General features: G+C 43.8%; 1 pseudogene; it reads left to right on the top strand.

Moving 5' to 3' along the window:
* Positions 1-24,362: 24,362 nt before the first annotated feature.
* Positions 24,363-26,324, top strand: LOC9271592 (uncharacterized; annotated as a pseudogene).
* The last annotated feature ends 768 nt before the right edge of the window (positions 26,325-27,092 follow it).

Genomic DNA, 27,092 nt, shown 5'->3' with positions numbered 1-27,092 from the left:
CTTTATTGATAAGTTCTTGAAAGGAATATGCAGCTCACATGGTGTCCGCTGAGTGATGTCATCAACGGGACAGGTCGATTCGTCCTGTGTTTGCATGGCGTCCATGCTCTGTGATCCTACCTGCCCCGTTGAGGCGCAGCTGCTACGGTTTCCTGACGAGCTCACCATTGCAGGAGGAATGGTCGGCTGGGGATCATGGGACCGATGTGCGGCCATGCGTTCATCAACCTTCCTTGCCACCTCCTCTTGCATGTTGAGTTCGTAGCTCGATACCCGGAACTCTAGGTCTGCAATCTTCGCCTCGGTATCTCTCTTGCTCCTCATCCGACTCCTGTACGTGTGGATGTCCTCCTTGAAACCAATCTTCCAAGGAATCACCCCTTTCCCTCGTGTTCGTCCTGGATGCTCTGGAGTCTGCAGGGCGAGTGTCAGCTCGTCCCTATCTCTGTCTGGTCGGAACGTGCCCTGAGAGGAGGCTTCCACTGCATCTGTTAGTCGTCGCGCAGCCTCTCGTATCTGATCGCCGAAGACCAGTGAGCCATCAGCTGGGTTGAGCGTTCCACCGTGAGCATAGTACCAGAACTTCGATCGTTCCGGCCAATTGGCTGTTGCCGGTTCGATACCCCTCTCAATCAAGCTAGCCTCCATCTGCTCCCACTTCGGCATCGCGACGCTATAGCCTCCTGACCCCAAGTGGTGATGGTACTTCTTCTTGGCGGCATTTTCTTTGTTTCTTTCCATCATCGCCTGCCCTTGTTCACCTGTCTTATATGCAACGAACTCGTCCCAGTGATCCCTTAGCTTTGGGAATGTGTCGAAGTTCGGTGTCTGCCCCTTCAGTATATACTTCTGGTACAGATCTCCCTTGAAGCTCTGAAACCGTGCTGCCATTTTCTTCAGAGTCCACCTTTTCACTTTGTCCTCTGTACCCGCAGGAAGGGTGAATGTCTCGAGCATTGTGGTCCACAGCATCTCTTTCTCCGAATCTGGGACAAAGCTCTCATGATCTCCGCGTGCCCTTGTTCTTCGCCAGTACACCCTACTGACAGGCACGTTATCCCGCACAACCCAACCGCTGTGACGTACATAGTTCTTGGCGGCTTCGGCCGGGGCACTAGGACGTCCATCTTCTTCCACTTCCGTTATGATGTGCCGACCCTCAAGCTTCTTCGCTGCACCTCGTTGCCCGCGTGCCCTCTTCTGTCCAACGGAGGGTTGACTACCACTAGCCTCCTCCTCCTGGTTCCCCTCCACATCCCTTTCCACGTGCCCCTGCTGGTTCCCCTCCGCATCCCTCTCCACGTTCCCTTCCTCGTTCAAGTACTAGTTTGGATCCTCGTTCCCCTCTTCTTCATTCCAGTACTGGCTGCTTCCCTCCGCGATTGTATCGTACAATATCTGTTCCTCATCGCGGTCAGCCATCTGTTGATACAAGAAACATCTGCTAAGTCACGAGACATTTATGTTTTAACAATCTAAGTCATGTATGCTAAGTGTAAATGTCGTACATTAGAACCCTACACAACCTTACGTGCTAAGTCTAATTACAAATCGTGATATAAGCTAAGTCTAGGTGACGTATATTATACAACCCTAGCTAGTAAATAATTATATACTAAGTCTAATTACAAATAAAATAATCTTATATTAAAACTCAAATAATATTACATGCTAAGACTAAAATAGTCATGTATATGCTAAGTGTTTCGTGCGTATATGCTAAGTCTAATTAAGACTACAATAGTCAATTGCTACTTGTCGCACCAATTCCGTAGTCAATAATTACATACTAAGTCTAATTACAAATAAAGTAATCTTATATTAAAACTCAAATAATATTAGAACACTACACAATCTTATATGATAAGTCTAATTACAGGTCTAATAATCTTAATTAATTGCATTACAAATATAACAATCATTTATATTATTACGTCACTTGCCTGCTCCAATTCCTTCTAGGACTAGCTCTTCCACTCAGGCTTGACGGACGACTCCGACAACACGTCTTTTCTGCAAGATACAAAAAGATGTATTAGGATAAATGCGAAGTAACATATATATATATATATATATATATATATATATATATATATATATATATATATATATATATATATATATATATATATATATATATTGCATTTCACGTTAACGTTCGTCCTCGTTCGTTCGCTCGTTCACGTTCCCTAGCTCGTTCACGTTCGTTCGCTCGTTCTCATTCACGTTCGTTCGCTTGTTCTCATTCACGTTCGTTCCCTCGTTCTCGCTTGTCTTCGTTCGATCGTTCTCGTTCTCGCTCTCGTTCGTTCGATCGTTCTCATTCTCGTTCACGTTCTCGCGGCAACGTACGTTGACGTGTTCGTTCTCGCTCTCGTTCGTTCGATCGTTCTCGTTCTCGTTCGTTAACGGTGGTGTGGCAGCATCGGGGCGGCGGTTGGGGCGGCGGCGTGGCGACGGCGGCGGCAGCGTGGCGTGCCGGCGGCGGCGTGGCGTGGCATGGCGGCGGCGGCGTGGCGTGGCGGCGGCGGCATTGCGCGCGCGGCGGCGAAAGGCGGCGGCGGCGTGGCGACGGCGGCGGCGGCGTGGCGTTGGCATGCGGCGGCGGCGAAGGCGGCGGCGTGGCGCGTCGTCGTCGTGGCGCGTCGTCGTCGTGGCGCGGCGTCTCGTGGCGGGCGGCGCGACGGAGAGAGATCGAGATCGGAGAGATCGATCGAGATGCATGAAGGGGAGATCTGGCGGCGGCGGCTCTCACCCCAGAGATGCGGCGGCAGCGGAGGAGGCGGAGGCGGAGGCGGCGGCGAGGACGACAAGCTCGAGACGATGGCGAGATACGGCGGGGTCGGCGCGGGGATTTGCCCTAGGCAGTGGCGGCGAAGGAGAGAGGCCGAGAGAGATCGATCGGCCGAAAACGTCTAAGTGTTGGTGAAGAAGACGAGGGCGCACCGGGAATATATATACCCCCGGATCTTTACTCCCGGTTGTTGAGAACAACCGGGACTAAATCTTTACTCCCGGTTGTTGAGAACAACCGGGAGTAAAGAAAAGATATCTTTAGTCCCGGTTGTTCTGAACAACCGGGAGTAAATATCTTTTCCCGCTATTTCGAAATTCTTTTTAAACCCGGTTGGGGTTAACAACCGGGACTAAAGATTATAGCACTGCATATGATTTTCGCTTACATATGTGTTTATAAAATAGAAGTTAATGCATTAACATTATTTCAAGTACAAAGATTAATGACAATTACTTCGAAAAATTATTTTTGTCTGTAATAAATTAAGTGGATAAATCGTAATAAGCAAATATAATTAATAAAAATTCCAATAATCATATATACTTAGCATATATATGAATGATATTATTATATTGGTAAAAACTCTAATTAAGATATGTATGTACATACTGCATGATTTAAAATTAATAAAAATTGTAATCATCATATGTACTTAGCGTAGGAATTATATTAAATGCTAAAAACTCTAATTAACATATGTAAATGCCACATGCATGATTTAAACCTTTTAAAAATTCGAATAGTCATATATAAGTAGCATATGAAAGATAGTAAATTAAATTGTGAAAAACTCTAATATATGAATGATAGTTTTAAAAATATATTAAATTTAATACTTTTAAAAATTCTCCAGTCAATTATAATTAGCATATGAATGATAGTAAATTAAATGTTAAAAACTCTAATTAACATATGAAATTGCCACTTGCGTGATTTAAAACTTTTAAAAATCCTCTAGTCAATTATAATTAGCATATGAATGCTAGTAAATTAAATGTTCAAAACTGTAATGAACATACATATGAAATTGCCACCTGTGTGATTTAAAACTTTTAAAAATTGTAAGTATCACATATAACTAGCATATACATGATTTAAACTTGTTGAAACCTCTAATAATCGTGCGTAATTAACATATGCCATACATCAATTGATTTATATGGATAATCAATACATCCAAAATAGTTTACATCGTGTACACAATAATTACGGCATTACATCGGCGGTGACGGTTGACCGCACGTACTTTCTCCTCACTATTGTTCCCTCCTTGTGATCGCTGCGTGAGTAAGGGGTGTCTTCATTTGATAGGAGGATGCTAGGGTCAATCGTCACCGTGAAAGGGGGTTGCCCATCCAACTGATCGTAATCCTCGTCAGTCTTGTCCTCAACTCCGACGATTTTTCTTTTGCCTGGGAGAACCACTTGACGCTTAGGCTCATCAGGCCCTCTGCCCTTCTTTCCTTTGCTAGACATGTCCTTCACGAAAAAGACTTGCGTTACATCATTGGCAAGGACAAAAGGTTCGTCCGAGTATCCAACCTTGTTAAGGTCAACAGTTGTCATCCCACTGTCATCAATCATTACGTCTCCACCAGTCAACCTAACCCATTGGCACCGGAACAGAGGAACCTTGAGAGGACCATAGTCAAGTTCCCATATGTCCTCGATGGCACCGTAATACGTGGCAGTTGTTCCATCGTGTCCCATGGCATCGACACGAACAGCGCTGTTTTGGTTCGTGCTCTTCATGTCTTGCGCTCTCGTGTAGAATGTGTACCCATTGATCTCATATCCCTGGAATGTCGTGATCGACCCAGACGGTCCCCTCGCCAGGAAGGCAAGTTGTTGGTTGATCGACTCGTTACCCATGAGATGTTGTCGTAGCCACGCGGGGAAAGTATCAATGTGATGCCGTGTAATCCATGCATCGGACTTACCGATGTTCCTGGCGCGAACTAGAGCCAAGTGCTCCTCGATGTAAGGAGCTACCAATGAAGAGTGTTGCAGAACAGTGAAATTGGCTTTACGGAATAAATTGTTGTCTACCGTCATTATTGCTTTCCTTCCGAGAGTTCCCTTTCCCCGTAGTCTCCCTTCATGGCGTGATTCAGGTACCCCGATTGGGCGAAGGTCTTCGATAAATTCTACGCAAAATTCGATGACCTCCTCTGTTCCATAACCCTTGGCGATGCTTGCCTCTGGACGAGCACGGTTACGAACATACCTCTTCAGAACGCCCATGTACCTCTCGAAAGGAAACATGTTGTGTAGGTACATAGGCCCGAGAATACGGATCTCTTTCACAAGATGACAAAGCAGATGCGTCATTATATTGAAAAATGAAGGTGGAAATATCAACTCAAAACTGACGAGACATTGCACCACTTCATTCTGAAGGGCTTCTAATCTATCCAGATCGATGACTTTCTGCGAAATTGCGTTCATGAATGCACATAGCTTTGTTATTGTTGCTCGGACATTGTCTGGAAGGATACCCCTTATTACAACTGGTAGTAGTTGTGTCATCAACACGTGACAGTCATGAGACTTTAGGTTTGTGAACTTCTTCTCCTTCGTGCTTATTATTCGCTTGATATTCGTGGAGTATCCAGACGGTACCTTTATGCTCTCCAAGCATTCAAACATACTTTCCTTCTCTGCCTTGCTAAGAGTGTAGCTAGCTGGACTCAAGTAATGGCTTCCTTTCTCCTTTGGTTCCGGGTGAAGGTCGCCGTGTTGTTCCATATGCTTCAGATCATTACGTGCTTCCAGTGTATCTTTCGACTTTCCGTATACACCTAGGAAGCCAAGAAGGTTTACGCAAAGGTTCTTAGTGAGGTGCATCACGTCGATTGCGTGGCGTACGTCCAAGAATTCCCAATATGGTAACTCCCAAAATATAGAGTTCTTTTTCCACATCGCCGCATGACCATCTTCGCTCTCTATAGGCTGGCTTCCAGGCCCCTTTCCGAATACTACTTTAAGATCTTTAACAATAGCAAACACTGTTTTCCCGTTGCGATGTTTAGGCTTCGTACGGTGGTCGGCCTTATGTTCGAAGTGCTTGCCTTTCTTCCGTACCGGGTGGTTTGCTGCAAGGAATCGACGATGACCCATGTATATAACCTTCCTACAGTGCTTAAGATACGTACTTTCTGTTTCATCCATACAGTGAATGCAAGCCTTGTACCCCTTGTTGGACTGTCCGGATAGGTTGCTAAGTGCAGGCCAATCGTTGATGGTTACGAACAGCAGCGCTCGTAGGTTAAACTCCTCCTGTTTGTCCTCGTCCCACACGGGGACACCTTCCTTCTTCCACAACTGTTTAAGATCTTCTACCAGTGGTCTTAGGTACACGTCGATGTCGTTACCAGGTTGCTTGGGGCCTTGAATAATAATCGGCATCATTATGTACTTCCTCTTCATGCATAGCCAGGGGGGGAGGTTGTTGATACACATCGTAACGGGCCAAGTGCTATGGCCGTTGCTCATCTCTCCAAAAGGATTCATGCCATCCGTACTCAAACCAAACCGTATGTTTCGTGCGTCCTTTCCAAATTCTTTAAATTTTCTGTCGATGTTTCGCCACTGCGAAACATCGGCGGGGTGTCTCAGCATCCCGTCCTGTTGACGCTCTTCAGCGTGCCATCGCAACATTCTAGCATTCCCCTTGTTCCTGAACAAACGCCTTAGCCGTGGTATTATAGGGAAATACCACATCACCTTAGCAGGAATTCTCTTCTTTGTTAGCTGCCCGTCAACTTCTCCTGGATCGTCCCGTCTAATCTTGTATCATAGTGCTTTGCAAACAGGGCATGCTTCTAGGTTCTCATACTCCTCACCGCGATATAGGATACAATCGTTCGGACATGCGTGAATCTTATGAACTTCCAGTCCTAACGGGCAGACTATCTTCTTAGCCTCGTACGTTGTCTCGGGCAATTTGTTTCCCCCCGGAAGAATGTTCTTGACGAGTTTCAATAAATCGCCAAATGCCTTGTCACTAACCCCATTTTTTGCCTTCCATTGCAACAACTCCAGAGTGGTATCCAACTTTTTGTGCCCCTGCTCGCAACCTGGGTACAACGAAGTTCTGTGGTCCTCCAACATCTTGTCCAAGTTATGGGCCTCCTTTTCACTTTCGCAGTCCTCCCTGGCGTCCTGCAACATTTGACCAAGATCATTCGCAACGTCGTTACCATTAGCAGCTATTTCCTCCTCGCCCGTTTGATTTCCTTCAAATCCAACATACTGAGCAAAGTCCGGAATATTGTCGTCTTCCACTTCATCTTCTTCCATTTCAACACATTGCTCTCCGTGGGATGTCCAACAATTATAGCTTGGCATGAACCCCGACTCAAACAAGTGGAAATGAATAGTCCTGGATGCAGAATACTCCTTCTGATTCTTACACTTATTGCATGGACAACAAATAAAACCCCTTTGCCTGTTAGCTTCGGCCACTCTCAAAAAATAGTGCACGCCGTCAATAAACTCTTTGGACCGCCGGTCAGTGTACATCCATTGCCGATCCATCTACATGAGTCAAAAAAACCGTACACAAATAATTATTCTTACAATAATGACAGTCATACAATAATTATAAGATATCTTTATTCATACAAAAATCATAAAATATTACACCAAATAATTCTTAAAAACTATTTGTAAAGTTTTAAACTAATTTTAATGTGTTTTACTTCTTTTAATTTTCATTTTAGTTTGTTTTCTATTATTTAAGATTAACTTTCACTAGAGTTTTCCTTCTCAACTATTTTATAAAACCTTGTTTAGCAAATGAACTAAATTTCTATATATTCTTTCTTCCCCACACACATTTTCTCTCTCATCAACTTACAACTAAATTTTGGAGACAAAAAAAGTGTGCAAAACATAGGTGCAAATGTAGTATGACAAAAAAAACATTGGAGGATGAAGTTGCAAACCTTTTAGGCACCTCCGATTTGTATGTAATCACCAAAATAAATTCAATAGAAATTTTGGCATGACCTCCCCTCTTTTTTGAAGAAATTTTGCAGCTTGCTCGGGCAGCTGGAGGAGGAAGAAGACATATATATAGGGGTGGGACTTTAGTCCTGGTTGGTAGCACCAACCGGGGCTAAAGATCACCGGGATCTTTAGTCCCGGTTGGTATTACCAACCGGGACTAAAGTTACGATCTTTAGTCCCGGTTGGTGACCAACCGGGACTAAAGATCCCGGGGGGGCCTGACAGGCCCAGACAGCATTCGAACCGGGACTAAAGATGATCTTTAGTCCCGGTTGGTAACACAAACCGGGACTAAAGATCAAATATGCCCGTTACCCTTTTGAACCGGGACTAAAGATCATCTTTAGCCCCGGTTTTTATTGCATCCGGGACTATTGTGGAAATCGGCCGACCGACGAAAGATTGTTTCTCCACCAGTGCTACTATCGCAACTGATACGCTCGCGTCAGCAACTGGAACGCGTGCGTCAGTTAGACTTAGACTTAGACCTGAAGGCAACGAGTAGCTTCCCTTTCATGCCGCGGTGAATCCGGAAGCCGATCAACCGGTCACCCCGGCCGACCCAACTCTATCACGCCCACCCTCGCCTGGGTACGTCGGCTAGAGGAAAGCTACACTACAAGCCTAGCCGTTGCCCATGCTGGCTTGTGGTAAGTACGATAAGTTCTTCCAGGGCATCCCGCGAACCGGTCCTTAATCGCCATGGGCACAACTAGCAAAACCATGCACCCACAACCCACCATGTAGTGTATTTTAATTAACTAACACCATTGCGGTGGCACTAATCCAAAGCTATGCCAATAATCAAAGTCTAGACATTAATGTGATCCCCCTTTGTGTACTAGTTAAACTAAGCATGGCTAAGCATTCCCTAAACCAACATCTAAGCATTTCAATACCCAAGTTACCAATGGCGTAAGATAAACAATATATGGCTGAGTAGTAGGACCCATCCCCCATGATATTGTAAACCAATGCAACATTTAATAGAAATGCGGGACATTTGTAAATTGGGTACAATATGATCAATTGTAATGCATGACTTGCCTTGCTCTCGCACTGATGGAACCACAGCAACGTCTTCGAGGAACCATGGATCGACGAAACGGCCGAAATCTACGCGACAAACAAAGCACACGAGCAAAACATGCTATAAGTCTACTAAAATAGGAAACAAAACTATTTTTAATGGATTCTATACATTTTTATGAATTTACTAAGACTTGAATGGACTTAAACGGAGCTCGGATGAATTAGATATGATTTTTAGAAGATAAACTGTGTTTATTACTATAACAAAAAGTACTTAAATCATTTATTGCGCAATATGTCCCAGGGCTGACGTCAGCGAGGGGGGCTCCGACATGCGGGCCCCACTGGTCAGCGGCACTAAGAGAGGGAGAGGGGGCGGCTGGCAGGCGGGGCCTACCGGGCGGCGGCTGAAAAAAAGGGAGGGCCTGCCGGGCTAAGCCGGGCAGCCGGTTAGGCGATGCGGCAGCGGCGAGCGGCCATCGACAGCGGCGATCGGCGGTGCGAGAGACGGCGGTGGCCGGCGAGGAGACGGTGGCACACGGCTGAAGCGGCGGCGCGGACAGGAGGCGGCGACGCGCCCAAAGGCGGCGGCGCACACGGGGAAGGGGGAGTAAAAGAGGGGGAGGGAGTCCTTACCAGGGATTCAGTCGGCGTGGCTGAAGACAACGGCGGACGGCGACGACAAGCGGCGGACGGCGGGGCGCGCGGGATGGACGAGACGGGCCTCGATCTCGCGAGGCCAATGGCGGCAAAGGAGCGGCGCGGCGACGGCACTAGCGATGGCTAGCGGCGGTTGGAGGCGGCGTTAGGCGGCGGCGCGTGGGGAAAACGGTGCGGTGGCGGCGCGCGGCAAGCGAGCGGTGGCCGGGATAGCTCCCGCGACGGCGAAGCTAGCGGAGGTGACGGCTTGGCGCGGCGGCGGCGGCTCTAGCAGTGGCGGTGCGCGGCCGAGGTTCAACGGTGACCGGCGGAGCTCGGTTCGGAGTGGGGAGAGCGGCGGAGGACACTAGAGAGCGCGGCGAGCACGGAAAAAGAGAGAGGGAGGCTCGGGGTGGCGTTTTATAGGCACGAGAGAGGCAGATGAGGGCGGGAAGGTGGCCGATTTGGCCGGCGACGTGAGAGATGGAGAGAGAGAGTGGGGAGAGGATTCGAAATTCGAATCCACCCCTTTTGGGCGCGCGCGCATGGGCGGGAGTGGGGTGGCAGAGGGCGGCAACGTGGGCACGGGCGCGAAGTGGGGCGCGAGGTGGAGCGGAGAAGGGGGGCGGCGTGGGGAGGTGGGGCGCCAGCGAGCTCCAACCGGCTGGAGGTAAGGGAAGGGCTGACAGGTGGGTCCCACCAGTCAGCACCCGAGAGGGAGAGGGAGGCCGGGTGAACTTCGGGAGTGGGAGGGAGGAGCGGGCCGACGCGGGAAGGAATGGGCCGACGGCCCAATAAAAGGAAAAAGGAGGAAAAAAAGAAAAAAGAAAAGGGAAAAAGGATTTTCCCAGGGATTTAATATTGCACTTTGCTTATTTTAATTGGTTAAAATTATTTCCAAGCTCAGAAAATTCCACTAAAAATCCTGTTAGCATATTTTGACATGTAGAATCCAAGAAAAATTCCACATGCCGATTTCGATTATTATTTGCATTTATTAATTAGGGATTCATCTCTAGGTTAAATTAAATAATTTCTTTGGACGATTTATTTTATGGATTTTAAAGCAGGGAGGGGAACTTCAGGGCGTGACAGTGAAGCACGTCTTTTGATGTACGCAATTGTCTATCGACAACAGCTGGCGTCGACCGTGGGGATGAAGCATCTAGGCCCCCGGTGTTAATTTTGGTAATTAATGACAAGTGCTAATTGTGGACTAACCGTTGTCTTTGAGATAATATTTTAAGTTAGGTCCACATCATGTGTGCACATGGATGACGATCGGTGGATTAAAATTGACGGCGCAAGGCAAAGAGAAAGAAGACGGTAAAACTAGTGCTTTAATTTAGAATTGATCGAGGTGTAGGGCGATCAAATTTGCTAGTTTATTTCTAGTTTCGCCGTACTATTAAGAGGGGTAATGACCTAGCAAAGAGATGATTTTAATTGCCACATTAGGTCATTGCATTATCACTTGTGCTCACTTTTTCATCACACACACACATTCACTGGATTCGGCCTGACCAGGGGCGGTCAGACCGGCCACATAGTGGCGGTCTGACCGGAATGTCCTGGCCGGTCTGACCGGCCCCAAGTTGGCGGTCCGACCGTCCCATAAAGTCGGTCTGACCGGCGGCACATGCCCGGTCAGACCGGCTCCCTGGAGACCGAAATGGTGCTCCTCGGGATGGCCGATACAGAGCCGACGGAGCCGTAGTCGGTCAGACCGAGCCGATGGCGGTCTGACCGAGCCTACTCCGGTCTGACCGCCTAATCAACTCCGGTCTGACCGTCTAGGCCGATGAGGCCCTCTGACAACGCTACAACGGCTAGTTTTCTAGCCGTTGCAGAGTAGCACGGTCTGACCGGCCACATACCTCCGGTCAGACCGGCAGAGCACAAAGTTGGGGGGATTTCGCCCCTAACGGCTAGTTTTGGTGGGTGGGAGTATAAATACTCCCCCACCAGCAGCAAGGGGACTCTCTTGGCACCCAATTCAATTGCATACACCCCTTGCACCTCTCTCACACTCATTTGAGATTTGTGTTCATCCATATAGTGTTAGAGGGTTGATTAGCCAAGAGTCAAGTGCATTTGCTTCCATTGTAGAGCTAGTGTGGCACTTGATCATCTCCACGTCGGGTCATTGCTTGTTACTCTTGGAGGTTGTCGCCTCCTAAACGGCTTGTGGAGAAGTTGCCCGGTGACCTCTCCGAGAAGATTGTGGAGGAGGCCCGGTGCCGGTTTGTGAGTGGTTTGGAGTTCACCACCTTCGGAGTGAAGGAAGAACTACCCTAGTGATCGAGGCTTGGGTAGTCCTCTCCGTGGGCCGGCTCCCGCCTTGCCCACCCCTTGACGAAGGGGGCGTGCGGAAGCTTCGTGGTTGAGCGGTGGAGTTGGGCTCGCCTCAACGGGGAGTAGGAAACCGGCGAGTTTCCGAACCTCGGTGAAAAATCTCTTGTCTCCTTGTCTCATTTGATTGTCGCATTTACTTTTGTGCAATTTACTTTTCTAGAGACAAACTTGAGATCATATCACCCTAGGATTGCTAAACATTGACATAGGAGTGTGATTTACTTTTCTAGAGATATATTTGAGCCACTATCACCCTAGGTTTGCAAAACATAACTTAGTTGCTTAGTTAGAGTTGACCCTCACCAAGCCTAGCAACTTAGGTTAGTTTTGATTAGGTGTCATTTAGTTTTAAATCGCCCATTCACCCCCTCTCTAGTCGACATCTCGATCTTACAAGTGGTATCAGAGCTTGGTCTCTCTTGATTGGGCTTCACCGCCTAGAGAGAAGATGTCGAACGAGGTGAACCACGTAGGGAAGGCTCCCATGTTTAATGGCACAAACTATTCCACTTGGAAAATTAAAATGTCTACTCACCTCAAAGCTATGAGCTTCCATATTTGGAGTATTGTGGATGTAGGCTTTGCAATCACCGGCACGCCCTTGACGGAGATTGATCACCGCAACCTCCAACTCAATGCCCAAGCCATGAATGCTTTGTTCAACTCTTTGAGCCAAGAAGAGTTTGATAGAGTGAGCAACCTTGAGACCGCATATGAGATTTGGAACAAGTTGGCGAAGATCCATGAGGGCACAAGTGAGTACAAGGATGCCAAGCTTCACTTCCTCAAGATCCAATATGAGACATTCTCCATGTTGCCTCATGAGAGTGTGAATGACATGTATGGGAGGCTCAATGTCATTGTGAATGATCTCAAGGGGCTTGGGGCAAACTACACCGATCTTGAGGTTGCCAAAAAGATGCTTAGGGCTCTACCGGAGAAGTATGAGACCCTTGTCACCATGCTCATCAACTCTGACATGTCAAGGATGACACCGGCAAGCCTCTTGGGGAAGATCAACACCAATGACATGTATAAGTTGAAGAAGAAGGAAATGGAGGAAGCCTCACCTTCCAAGAAGTGCATTGCTCTCCAAGCTGAAGTTGAAGACAAGGGCAAGGTGAATGACGTCAATAAGAACTTGGAAGAAGAGATTGCACTTCTTGCTAGAAGGTTCAATGATTTCTTGGGAAGGAGAAAGGAGAGAGGAAAGGGCTCCAACTCAAATAGGAGAAGAAATAAAAGACCCAATAAGACTCTCTCCAACTTGAGGTGCTTTGAGTGTGGTGAGAAGGGACACTTTGCTTCCAAGTGCCCTTCCAAGGATGATGATGGAGACAAGTCATCAAAAAAAAAGAGTGGAGGCTACAAGCTTATGAAGAAGCTCAAGAAGGAAGGCAAGAAGATTGAGGCCTTCATCGGGGAATGGGACTCAAATGAGGAGAGCTCCGCCTCTTCCGGGTCCAAGGAAGAAGATGGTGATGATGCAAGCTCCAAGAAGAAGAAGATGGCCGTTGTTGCCATCAAGGAGGCCCCATCACTCTTCGCTCCACTTTGTCTCATGGCAAAGGGCTCCTCTAAGGTAACATCTCTTAGTGATAGTGAGAGTGATGATGATTGTGATGATATTTCCTATGATGAGCTTGTGAGTATGTTTGAGGAGCTCCATGCTTATAGTGAGAAGGAGATTGTCAAGTTCAAGGCCCTAAAGAAGGATCATGCTTCTTTGGAGGTTTTGTATGAGGAGCTAAAGACTTCTCATGAGAGACTCACCATTTCTCATGAGAAGCTTAAGGAAGCTCATGACAACCTCCTTTCCACTACTCAACATGGAGCTCTCATTGATGTTGGCATATCTTGTGATTTGCTTGATGATAGTGCTACTTGACATATTGCTCATGTTGCATCATCTAGCATTTCTACCTCTTGTGATGATCTTGTGGATATATCTAGCTCTAGCTCTAGCTCTTGTGTATCTATTTGTGATGCCTCACTTGTTGTTGAGAACAATGAGCTTAAGTAGCAAGTGGCTAAGCTCAACAAGAGCTTGGAGAGGTGCTTCAAGGGTAAGAACACTCTTGACAAGATTTTGAGGGAGCAACGGTGCATCCTTAACAATGAGGGACTTGGATTCATTCCAAAGAAGGGTAAGAAACCTTCTCACCGTGCCACTCGTTTTGTCAAGAGCAATGGTAAGTATTGCTCCAAGTGTCGTGAGGTTGGGCATTTGGTGAATGATTGCCCCGGTGGTAAGCCTCCTAAGACATGCATATTTGATTCTCATTATATGCTTAGGAAGATTCATGATGGTAGCATTGTTGCTAGATATGTGGGTTCCCCTATACTCGGTGGTAAAAAGAATGCCATTTGGGTGCCCAAAGCTTTGGTCTCTAACCTCCAAGGACCCAAACAAGTTTGGGTACCTAAAAGAGCTTGATCTTCTTTTGTAGGTGAACTACCACACCGGTGGGAGCCATTGGGTGCTTGATAGTGGATGCACTCAACACATGACCGGTGATAGGGCTATGTTCACTACATTTGAAGTAGGAGGGAATGAACAAGAGAAAGTGACATTTGTAGACAATAGCAAAAGAAAGGTAATTGGGTTAGGTAAAATTGCTATCTCCAATGATTTGTCAATTGATAATGTCTCTTTTGTTAAATCTCTAAATTTCAATTTGCTTTCGGTTGCTCAAATTTGTGATCTTGGCTTGTCATGTGCTTTCTTCCCGCAAGAAGTTATTGTTTCTAGCCTTCTTGACAAGTCTTGTGTGTTCAAAGGTTTTAGATATGGAAATCTTTACTTTGTTGATTTCAATTCTAGTGAAGCAAATTTGAAAACTTGTTTAGTTGCAAAAACTTCTTTGGGTTGGCTTTGGCATAGAAGGCTAGCCCATGTTGGCATGAATCAATTGAGCAAACTTTCAAAACGTGATCTAGTTGTGGGCTTGAAAGATGTGAAGTTTGAGAAAGATAAGCTTTGTAGTGCTTGTCAAGCCGGCAAGCAAGTTGCATGTTCTCATCCTACTAAGAGTATCATGTCCACATCTAGACCATTAGAGCTCTTGCATATGGATTTGTTTGGCCCAACAACCTATAAGAGCATTGGTGGTAATAGTCATTGTCTTGTGATTGTTGATGATTATTCTCGCTATACTTGGGTGTTCTTTTTGCATGATAAGTCTATTGTTGCCGAGCTTTTCAAAAAAATTGCAAAAAGGGCCCAAAATGAATTTAGTTGCACTCTTGTGAAAATTAGAAGTGACAATGGTTCCGAGTTTAAGAATACCAATATCGAGGACTATTGTGATGATCTTGGTATTAAACATGAACTTTCCGCTACCTACTCACCTCAACAAAATGGTGTAGTGGAGAGGAAAAATCGTACATTGATTGAGATGGCAAGGACTATGCTTGATGAATATGGTGTTTCCGATTCCTTTTGGGCGGAAGCCATAAACACCGCTTGCCATGCAACCAATAGGTTTTATTTGCATCGTCTCTTGAAAAATACTTCCTATGAGCTAATTGTTGGGAGGAAGCCTAATGTTGCCTATTTTCGAGTTTTTGGTTGCAAGTGTTATATTTACCGAAAGGGTGTTAGACTAACCAAATTTGAAAGTCGGTGTGATGAAGGGTTTCTTCTTGGTTATGCCTCAAATAGCAAGGCATACCGGGTCTACAACAAGAACAAAGGTACTGTGGAAGAAACCGCCGATGTTCAATTTGATGAGACTAATGGCTCCCAAGAGGGGCACGAGAATTTGGATGATGTAGGTGATGAAGGCTTGATAAGAGCTATGAAGAACATGTCATTTGGAGATGTCAAGCCTATTGAAGTGGAAGACAAGCCATCCACCTCCACTCAAGATGAGCCATCTACTTTCGCTACGCCAAGTCAAGCTCAAGTTGAAGTGGAGGAGGAGAAGGCACAAGATCCACCTATACCACCAAGGATACACACCACTCTTTCCAAGGATCACCCAATTGACCAAGTGTTGGGTGACATTAGTAAGGGTGTTCAAACTCTATCTCGTGTCGCTTCGATTTGTGAACATTACTCGTTTGTTTCTTGTCTTGAGCCAAAACATGTAGATGAAGCTCTTTGTGATCCGGATTGGATGAATGCTATGCATGAAGAGCTCAACAACTTTGCAAGAAACAAGGTGTGGACTTTGGTTGAAAGACCTAGAGACCACAATGTCATAGGGACAAAGTGGGTCTTTAGAAACAAACAAGATGAGAACGGGTTGGTGGTGAGAAACAAGGCAAGGTTGGTGGCACAAGGTTTCACACAAGTTGAAGGTTTGGATTTTGGTGAAACTTTTGCCCCCGTGGCAAGACTTGAGGCTATTTGCATCCTTCTTGCATTTGCATCATGGTTTGATATAAAACTATTTCAAATGGATGTGAAAAGTGCTTTTCTAAATGGTGAAATTGCCGAACTTGTCTTTGTTGAACAACCTCCCGGTTTTGAAGATCCTAAATATCCTAACCATGTTTACAAACTTTCAAAAGCTCTTTATGGTTTAAAACAAGCTCCTAGGGCTTAGTATGAAAGGTTGAGAGATTTTCTTTTATCAAAGGATTTCAAAATTGGAAAAGTTGACACCACTCTTTTCACAAAAATCATTGGTGATGATTTCTTTGTATGCCAAATTTATGTTGATGACATCATATTCGGTTCTACTAATGAGGTATTTTGCAAGGAATTTGGTGATATGATGTCTAGGGAATTTGAGATGTCCATGATTGGAGAGTTGAGCTTTTTCCTTGGACTTCAAATCAAGCAACTCAAGGATGGGACGTTCGTGAGTCAAACCAAGTACATCAAAGATCTACTCAAGAGGTTTGGCTTGGAGGATGCGAAGCCCATCAAGACACCTATGGCAACCAACGGGCATCTCGACCTTGATGAGGGAGGTAAACCGGTAGATTTAAAGCTTTATCGTTCTATGATTGGTAGCTTGCTTTACCTTACCGCATCTAGGCCGGATATCATGTTTAGTGTTTGTATGTGTGCATGGTTTCAAGCCGCTCCTAAGGAGTGTCACTTAGTGGCCGTGAAAAGGATTCTAAGATATTTAAAGTATTCCTCTACTATTGGCTTGTGGTACCCAAAAGGTGCTAAATTTAAGCTTGTTGGCTATTCCGATTCGGATTATGCCGGTTGCAAAGTGGATAGAAATAGTACATCCGGTAGTTGCCAAATGCTTGGTAGATCCCTTGTGTCATGGTCATCGAAGAAACAAAACTCCGTAGCCCTCTCTACCGCCGAGGCGGAATATGTTTCGGCGGGTAGTTGTTGTGCCCAATTGCTTTGGATGAAACAAACATTGTTGGACTATGGCATATCCTTCACCAAAACCCCACTCCTATGTGACAATGATAGTGCCATAAAGATAGCCAATAACCCGGTCCAACATTCTAGAACCAAGCATATTGACATACGCCATCACTTCCTAAGAGACCATGTTGCCAAGTGTGACATAGTCATTAGCCACATAAGAACCGAGGATCAACTAGCCGACATCTTTACCAAGCCTCTTGATGAAACCCGCTTTTGCAAGTTGAGGAATGAGTTAAATGTCATAGACTTCTCTAATGTGGCTTGAGATGGTGCACCATGGTTGCTTCTTTTGCATATTGTGTATTTGCTCCTATTTGCTCTTATGTTTTGGATATATTGCCATTTGGTTCTTCATTGCGAAAATGGAGCATGTCACATTAAGGGGGAGTTTTGCACTCTTGCATGTGCTCCACTTCCTTTTGTATGTGAGCAAATCAACTAAAAGTGCTAGTAATGTTTTCAAAATGCCCAAGTCAACATAAGTCAAAACTTTTGCAAAATCAATGTAATTTGAAAACCATCTCTTGGAAAATGTTTCAAAAGGTTCCCTATATGTTTTCCAACCCTCACTTTGCAAGAAAAATGTTTTTTGAATGAAAATGCTATTTTGGCCCTCTTTTGAAGAAACTAGAATCTTGTTTTTGGCCAAAATGAGATTAAACCCCAAAATGAGATTGAGAAGGAATTTGAGAAAAGTTTCAAAACAAAGTTGGTAGAGAAGAAGATTTGAAATGTTTTTGGTATTCAAATCATATTCAAAATCCAAATATTTCAAAAGTTGTTTGAAAATCAAATTCGCCCAAAAACCCCTATAGACCATAAATGGTCACCTCCTAGCACTCAAGTGAGTTTTGTTGCAAATCTTCATAAATCTCGAATATTATGAATGGTTGGCAATATTTCAACTCACATATTTCAAAATTGCTCCAAAAATCAATTTTTTTTGTTGAATTTTATTATGTGGGGGTAGCCGAACTGTGCAAGGGCTATGCACAGTCGGCTGGGGGCCAGACGGTCTGACCGGCGCTATATGCGCGGTCTGACCGGACTGTTGGCTGCGGTCTGATCGGCCTTTAGAGCCCGGTCTGACCGGATGCACCCTGGTGGTCTGACCGGCCGCGTATAGCCGGTCTGACCGGCCGGGGATGGTGGGCCCGAGAATCTGTCTTTTTCTTCTCTCTTCCTCCCCTACCCGACTCCATCTCCTCCCATTCATCCTTCTTCTTCCCCAACTCGAAAAAAACTCCTCTCTCCTCTCCCAAACCCTAGCCACCTCCCTCCACCAAATCCATCCGGTTCAACCGCCAAAATCACTCCGGTTACTCCGTAAGTGAATTCCCTCCTCTTCCTCTCTCTATTCCATGGATTGATTTGAGTTTTTATTGAGTTTGTGATCCATGGCATGGAACCCTAGGTAAAGGAAAAGGTGTTCATCGATTTGCACCAATAGAGGGTAGTTTCTTGGTGTGATTCAACTCCTTCAACCGGTAAATTCCTCTCCCTCTTGTACATTACTCTCAAATCGGTCTATTTCAATCTTTAGGGTTAAGGGTAGTTTCCCCTATTGCTTCAATCTTGATGAGATAGACCTACACCTTGATGTTCTAGTTCCAATCGTGTGCAACACTGTCCTAACAATTTTTAGAATCATTTGTGTGGATTGTGGAAGGATTTGGGTGTGCTCTTGTCAGTGGCGGTCTGACCGAGAGCGGTCTAACCGGCCATTCGCCGTCGGTCTGACCGGCCGTGGGCCCGCGGTCTGACCGTCGGAGGGCCGGCGGTCTGACCGGCCGTGGCTCTCGGTCTGACCGCCCCTGACAGGCAGCACTCGCCCTTCCTCCCACTTCACTATGTGGTTTCTAAAATTGTTGCTTATCCATCCTTTGCTTCTTGTTTTTCAGCTATGCCTCCCCGCACTCGCCATGGTCGTCATGAGCCCACGCCCGATCCCGTTAGTGAGAATGAGGAATCAAGCGGAGATGAGTATGTTCAAAGTGATGACGACAATATGGAAAATGTTGAGGGTAATGAGATGGATGTAAGTGATGATGGTGCTGACAATGGGAGTGGCAATAGTGAAGATGATGAGGCAAGTGATGATGGGAGTCCTCTCGATTCCACCATCCAATTTGTGCTAAATTTGAGGAATGCTCAACAATACACTATCCTCCGTCATCATGATCAATTCCGGAGGCCTAACAATTGTAATGATCTAAGATTTCATACATGGTTCCAAAAGTCCGTGTATGAACAAGTGTATGCCAACAAAGCCTTCGCCGAACACAAGTGGATTTCTTGGAGGCACATTGGTGAGACACCGAAGTTTGAAGATTTGCAAGAGATGTTCCGGACCGTTGGGATTGATAGAATTGTCACCATGAAGCAACCTTTTGATGAAGATCTCATCCGGCAATTCTATGCCACCGTATGGGTGTCCGGCGATTGTGATGCAATGAAGTGGATGTCGGGGACCCTTCGATGCTCTATCAACCGCCATGAATTCAAGGAGCTCTTGCACATTCGCTTCAACAACGGGGATGACCTTCATGATGAGCACACCTACAACCCCTTCTCCATTGATCATCTTTCTCAGTTTTATGAAGAAGGGGGAAGGCACACATATGGAAAGGTGGCGGGTTTGAGGGCTCTCCCAAGTGTGATCAACCGCATAGTAAGGGCCACCATCCTCCCAAGATGCGGCAACAATGATGACATACGCGGAGTTGCTTGGCATGTCATTGATGCCATTATGGATGGTCGTCGGTTCGATGTTATCAACGTTATAATGAAGGAGATTGCCATCTCAAAGGGGACTATTGGACAAGAAATCTATTATGTTCCCTACATAATGAGGTTGATTCAAAGCAAGTTGGGACAAATTGGTCACAATTTAAAAGAGCATAAGGACTACAAGCCTCGTCTCCAACAGTAGTTAGTACTGATTTAAATGACTAATTAGGGAATTGTTACATAAGTATTCATAAATTTTTATTCTTACATCAAATGCTGCATGTTCATTTATTATTTTCTCTTTTTTTTGTCAGGTATATAATGTAAGTTGATATGCTTACGGTTTGTTGCTGTATGGTGACAGTTGGACTATAAATTATTTGGTGCATGAGGTTAGTGTAGCTCAACTATCCTTCCTGCACAGTTATATGTTTATTAGTTTATAACTGCATGTATAAAATAGTTTTATATGCTACATCTATGCTTTTTGATTAGTGTACCTATCTTGGGTCTGAGTTTAGCAATGTGAATTGATCATATAGCATTTGTCCTCCATAATTGACAACTTCTGATGCAATTGTTCCTATGGTATTGCTTAATTCTGGTGAATTGAAGTTTTTTCCTACATGTTGTATTTTCCTGCATCCTGCATTTTGAAAAAGATAAAGATCAGAATATTAGATCAGTGTATGTTGCAATTGTTTTGTTGGAGCTTGTCGACCTGGTAGTTTAGAAACTTAGTTAGTACCTAAATGGGGCATTTTGTTGCTGCTTCCTTCACCCTCCTGCAAATTGTAGATATTAGGACTTCCTGCATATGCCAGCCTCCCTGTAAAATTTATATAAATCATTAGAGCATATGTTAGAATCAACAAACATAATTGTAGTTACCTTTATTTATTCTTAGAGCAAAATTTATCCAAATATATTTTCTGACCTGGAGCCATGTTGATGTTTCTTTTGCTTCCTTCAATCTGCATTGCATCATTTTTGCTCTCCTCTGATTGTTGTCTAATTGTTTCTCCTTCTTGTATTGCTTCACGACTTGTGCCATGGGAGAAATGAAGTATATGAGGTACTGATTTGTTAAATAGGTATGTCTTTTGAGAATCATTTGTATTTTTTAGCATGTATTGAGCTTTAGCAGTATATGTTTAGTGTGGCATTTGCATGTTTTATGTCAAACATGAATATATTTTTCAAATACATTGTGGTTGCACCAAAATTACAATACACATACATGTTACACTTCAATTATACCAAAATTATAGTGTACTTACATGACAAATAAACTGAATTTACAAATGTAATTTTAGTCATAAATTGTTGTAATTTTAGTTATAAACTGAACCACATTTGTAGTGCACTTACTTGTCATATAAACTGTTTTTACAATTGTAATTTTAGTTATAAATCACTGTAAGTTTTATACTTTTTGGATTTATTACATGTTGTATCAACTGAACTTACAAATGTAATTTTAGATATAAAGCACTGTAATTTTTGGCCATAATATTTAGGTCAAATTATGATTGTTAGCCTAGAATGGTTTTGCATATATTTTTAAAATTTTTGTATTTAGGCACATATGTGATTGTATTTATGTGTGTTTGGTATTGAGTGGCAAGTGAATGGAGTGGTATATATGTGATTATTATATTTGGCTATGTAGTTGAAGTTTTTGAAATTGTGAGATGTTTTGTACTTGAATAAGTAGTGTAGTGTTTCAATACCTTTTTTCTCCATGGATCCAACCTTGACTGGTTCAGTAAATTTCATTCTTGCAAAATTCATGGAATAAATTAGTATACATGTCCACTGAAACCATCTTACTAGAATGTTAAGTATTACATATTTATTTACATAGCTTATTCACAAAAATTACAGTGAAGTTACACGCAATATAAATTGTTTTTACAACTGTAATTTCTAATTTTAATTTTAATTTCAAATCACTGTAATTTCTACTTCCAGTGTTTGATTTTGCATATGTATGGCAGCATGGATAGTGCTATTTAAGATTGGGTGCTATGTTAATGTGTTTTGAGTGTTTAACCCTTTTCTAGTTTTGATAACAATGGTGTGAAAGTAGTAGTGTTTAACCCTTAATGTATTTTTTAATATTTTGCATCCTTCACCCTGCAGCTGAACATTTTCCTGTGATTTTTTTTTCAAAGTTGTACTATGATATTTTTTAAAATTTCTACATGATGTTCAGATCAACATAGTATGTGATTTTTTTAAAAGAAAATACCTAATTGTAGTTTTTCCTTGTTTGTCTCCCTAGATTCCTTGTTCTGCCTGATGCTAATTTTGACAGGATCTGCATATGACTTCATTTCTGCAAAATTTTATTGAATGTATTAGAATACAGCAATACATCATAGAGTAATACATTATAACTTACACAACAAATGTATAAAAATTACAGTACACTTACATACACAATGACCTGAATTTTCAAATGTAATTTTAGTTATGTAGGACTGTAATTTTTGTATTCCATGTGTATCATCTAGTTATGTTGATCTAATGAATCTATCCTGATCTAGAGATATAGATTTGATGTGCATAAATGATTCTCAATGATGATGTAACTGTTGTATAATGCATATATACTTGTAGTTGTATTAGTGAAATAAGTACTAAAATATTGTGGATCGGGCTCTGCATGTACTAAGATTGTTTATATGGCAGATCGAGTCATCACACATTTCCAAGATATTGAGTACCCTAGATTGTTTACTATGATGTTCTTGGACTGATATTCTTTTAATCCTAGATTTGATTTGAATGGATTATTGGAGGGTCCTACTCCTATATAATTCCTGAATGTTCTGTATGAGAATATTAAATGTGATCTATGGTCTATATTCTAAGCCAAATATATAGAGAACTATGAATCTGTTTTGCTAGTTCCAAATTGGAAATCACTAAAATTTTATCCAGCCATTTGTCTTAAATGAGTGAATACCTAGTATTGAGGAGTGAAATATGCAGGTGTTCTGTATGACAGATTACTAATCAAGCATCATTTTATCAATTACACTTCAATAATGCAAAAATTTATGTTACCCAAATTTACAGTGCAATTGTACTAAAATTACAGTGCACTTACATGCCATATGTACTGTTTTTACAAATGTAATTTTAGTGCAAATGCAATGTAAATTTCTACTTTTGAGCATATATCAATGTGAAATTGGTTTGGTGGGTTGTTTTTTAGTTTCTGAACTTGTTTTTCATTATTTATCCCTTGTGCATATATTTGTTTTTCATATGGATTGTGCGCTATACCAATTGGTTTGTAACTGAAGTTTACTGTGGAACATGTCCTAATTCATGCTTGTGTTCTCTTAATTTTAGTTTAGTTCTGACTCCATGGATCTCAACTATCCTATCCAGCATCAAGACCAAACCCGGCAGCCATCATGCAGGTTAGTTGTCTCTAACCCATATCACCATACTACTTACTATTGTGGTTTTATTTTCTTTTTTGTGCTGCCCAACTGATACAGATATGTTTTGGAATATATGATGTATTTGGTGCTGGAACTCCTGAGTTCATGTTTGAATAGATGTATTCAGTTTTTAGGTAGTAAACAACAGAAGTTGTTCTGTATGGTCTACTTGTTTGATTGATTGATAATTTTACAGTGCATTTGTACTAAACTTACAGTGCACTTACATGTTATATATACTGTTTTTACAAATGTAATTTTAGTGCAAATGCACTGTAAGTTTTACTTTCAGTGTATGAACTGTGCCCTGTATTTTGTTCAAAACACTCCTTATGCATATGGGATGGGGGCACGTATGGTGCTATGATCTAAGATTTGTAGTCAATTTTGAGGATGAGCATAGGTTTATGGAACATACCTAGTTTGGATTTATTCCTTATTTCTTGTTTCTCCCCTGTGATTTCACTTTGATTTGAAGAATTTTGCTTTGGTTCAACCTTTTTTCTCTTCTTTCTCTCCTACTCGTTCTCTATGGTGTGCGTGCTGTTGCTTTTTTGGATCTGGTGTGTTAGTTTGGATTTGTGTTTGTCCTTTTTCTTTTAGCTTTCTTGGCAGCTAAGTTCATACTTTTGGACAGGGTTGACTTTACTTCTTTGGGCCTCTCAGATCTGTTCTTTGTTTGATTTATTTTTCTAATTTGTTGTTTGGGCCAGATTGCAGCCCATGTTTTATCTGTTTTTTAGTGTGTTGGCCCAGTCATTTTTGGCCTTTTTTGGCTGTCTGTTCGGTTTTTTTTTACTCCATTGGATGAAAATCTAAAGGCAAGGAAAAATCTGGGTGATTTTTGCCCGACAGATGCATAGGTGGTTCCAAGAAATTAATCACGTGAAGTCATTAGTTGCTCGATATACTAATCATGATTTGGTTCTGGGCTCTGTTTCCAACAGCGGCCCATAAGGCCTAGCCGGCAGCAGCACGCGTCTGCGCGAGCAACGCATCTGGCGCGTGCGCGCCCATTAGCATTTTCGGACTCTCTCTCCCCCTCAATCGATCCCCCTCCCCTCCCCTCCCCCTAGGCGAGGGCGAGGAGCCACAAAACCTCCGGTCGCCATGGATTCTACCGGAGGAAACTCAGGTACCTCACCTCACCTCACCTCTACCTGTTCGCGTATCTCACGAGGTGCTGCACTGCACTGCTGCCTGGAAGCTGATCCACATCCACCGGTGGTTGTCGTGCAGGCAAGCTGTTCGACGGAATGCATCTTTGCTTGTCGGAACAAGGATCCCCGCGGACCCAGTCGCCGGCGGCGGTGGATCCCAGCTTGGACAGATCCGGTGTGTTGCTTAAGTCCTATGTGTTATTGCATACGTTCTTGGTTGTGGGTGATGTTTGCTATGGAGCGTGACACACCCGGCCGGTGGCTCGTGCAGGTGTGGTGCTCGGCGGAATGCCCAAGAAGATGTCAAGGTTGGAGTTGGACGCGGGGGTGTCGCTGTGGGCAGGCCTTCAACCGGACATACTGGGAATCGTGCTCCACTTCCTTCCATGCCTTGCCGACCGTGCGAGGGTGCGGTCAGTGTGCCGTCACTAACGAGCCAGCGCGAACGGCCACGTCCTGCCACCGCCGCTGCCCCTGCTGGTGCTTCCTGGTTTCAAGTTCTCGAGCCTATCAGACAAGGGGGATTTGATGCCTGTGCGGTGCGTGCCGGTGCCTAAGGAGGTTGCAGCTGATGATCTCCGATGTGTGGGTTCTTTTCATGGATGGCTTGTAGGTGTGACTCCTAACAAGGATCGCAGCGACGAGTACAACAGAGATGCCGATGGTGACTGCTTCCTGGTGAATGTTCTCTCGCAAGGTCATTCGCCTACCGCAGCTGTGCCATATGCGTTACAATTTTCCTGCTTACTCCAGTAAGACCCTCCGCATCGTCAATGGTTCTGGTGAGGTCCATTTTGGTGTCAATGATATATACACAATGTCACTATGTAATGTGGCACTATCTGCTTCACCTGAGTCATCCAAGTACATCGTGGCTGCTTCCTCAGACCACAAGGGTGCACCAGTACCAGCTCTCTGGCAGCCTGGGATGATTTCATGGCAGGTTTGCTCTGGAGTTGAGATTGATGGCCCAAGAGATCTCTCCTTCTACCAGGGGAAGCTTTATATGCTCATGAGGCACAGGACACGCCTATTCACTTGTGAACTTGAGGAGGATGATCGTGGGTTCATGGTCTCTCGTATTGAGCTCTCTCACTGAGCTGCCTCGCAATCATCCCTACCAGGAAGGTGGTGCAATAAGTTGCAATATGGTTGTGTGGCGTGGAGAGCTATTATTAATCATCAGACACTACAATGGCGATTACCGTAAGAGACAACTTCATAAATGAAGTGTTTGCACTGGATGTTGACACAAACCCTTATGGACTAACTGAGATTCACAGCTTGAATGGTGACTATCTTTGTTGGCTTAGGTGGCTGCAAGTCCTTTCCTGCTGGTCTACATCATGGAGTTGAAGGTGACCATATCTACTTTGTCCCTGATGATTGGAAGCCTTATGATACATTTGTGTATAGCATGAGAGATGGTAAGATGAGGTCCTTTGCCGTCAAACTATTAGCTTCCGAATTTGATGTGGACCAGTTGAGTCATGATTTCCCGGTGTGGTTACTTCCTACCGAATGATGCTGCGCAGCAAAGCTGATCTAGCTGGGAGGGTGGTCAAGAGCTTACCTTTCATTAGACTCCTTGGTCGAGACTATAATGTGTATTATCTGCTATGTTCATGTTGCAACTCTCAGATTATCTTTTGTATTTCCTGTTGAACTGGCAACCATGATTTGGTGCTCTCTTTCGGAGTCTTTCTTGTTTCTGTTTTTCTGGGACAGTGGTACTGTTGTTGTCTGACTGAGGACATATAAAGTATGGCTGCATTATTCTGCTGTTGTTTGTGGCATGTCGTTTCTTCAAGTCCGATCTTTGATGGTGTTTTGAGAAAAATATGTCATGGTTTTGCGATATGGATCAGAAGTTAGTATATTATTGCTACTATGTATCTGAAGGCTTTGATGTTGCAGTTGTTGCTGGATCATCTGTAGAGATTTTATTTCTTAAGGCGAAAAGTTTGATTCATATACTCACCAGATATTCCATCTTGTTCTTTCTACTCAAGGTCCATGAAGTTTGTCATGGGGTTGCTGGAACGCACAAACGGGCTCCCTGTCTCTTTTATTCCATTTTCTGGTTATTTTTCCTATCTATTTTGACTATGAAACTCGAGACAAAATTTAGCTGTGAAAATTTATATTTTCTCATAAGGCATTAGAATTTGGACAATAATTTGTTCATGTTCTCATATAAAACTTTTCACCCAACTTTCAAAACCAGATAAATAACTCAGCATTTGCATTATATTGACCTGCATGCTGTCACTAAATCCTAGACATGAACACCCTTGGGTTCGGGCAGATGGAGAATCTCGCATGAATGGAAATGACAACACTAGTTCTTACGTGCTGCATGCCCACTCTGTTCATATATTGGTGCTCCACATATGTGCTAGAATGTTCACAACACTTTTTTCTCTCTCTCATATCTCACCAAGAACTTTGATATATCAAAAGGTCTATCAATTAATCATGTGAAATAGTTTCGGACTAGTGAACATAGTTAAGCGGCCGGATGGTGCGAATTAAGTCATGCCTCTTTCTACTTT

The sequence above is a fragment of the Oryza sativa genome, chromosome 4 (assembly GCF_034140825.1).
Source record: "Oryza sativa Japonica Group chromosome 4, ASM3414082v1".
Classification (NCBI taxonomy): Eukaryota; Viridiplantae; Streptophyta; class Magnoliopsida; order Poales; family Poaceae; genus Oryza; species Oryza sativa.
The sequence above is the reverse complement of the archived record's forward strand: the minus strand, read 5'-3'. Positions and strand labels throughout refer to the sequence as shown.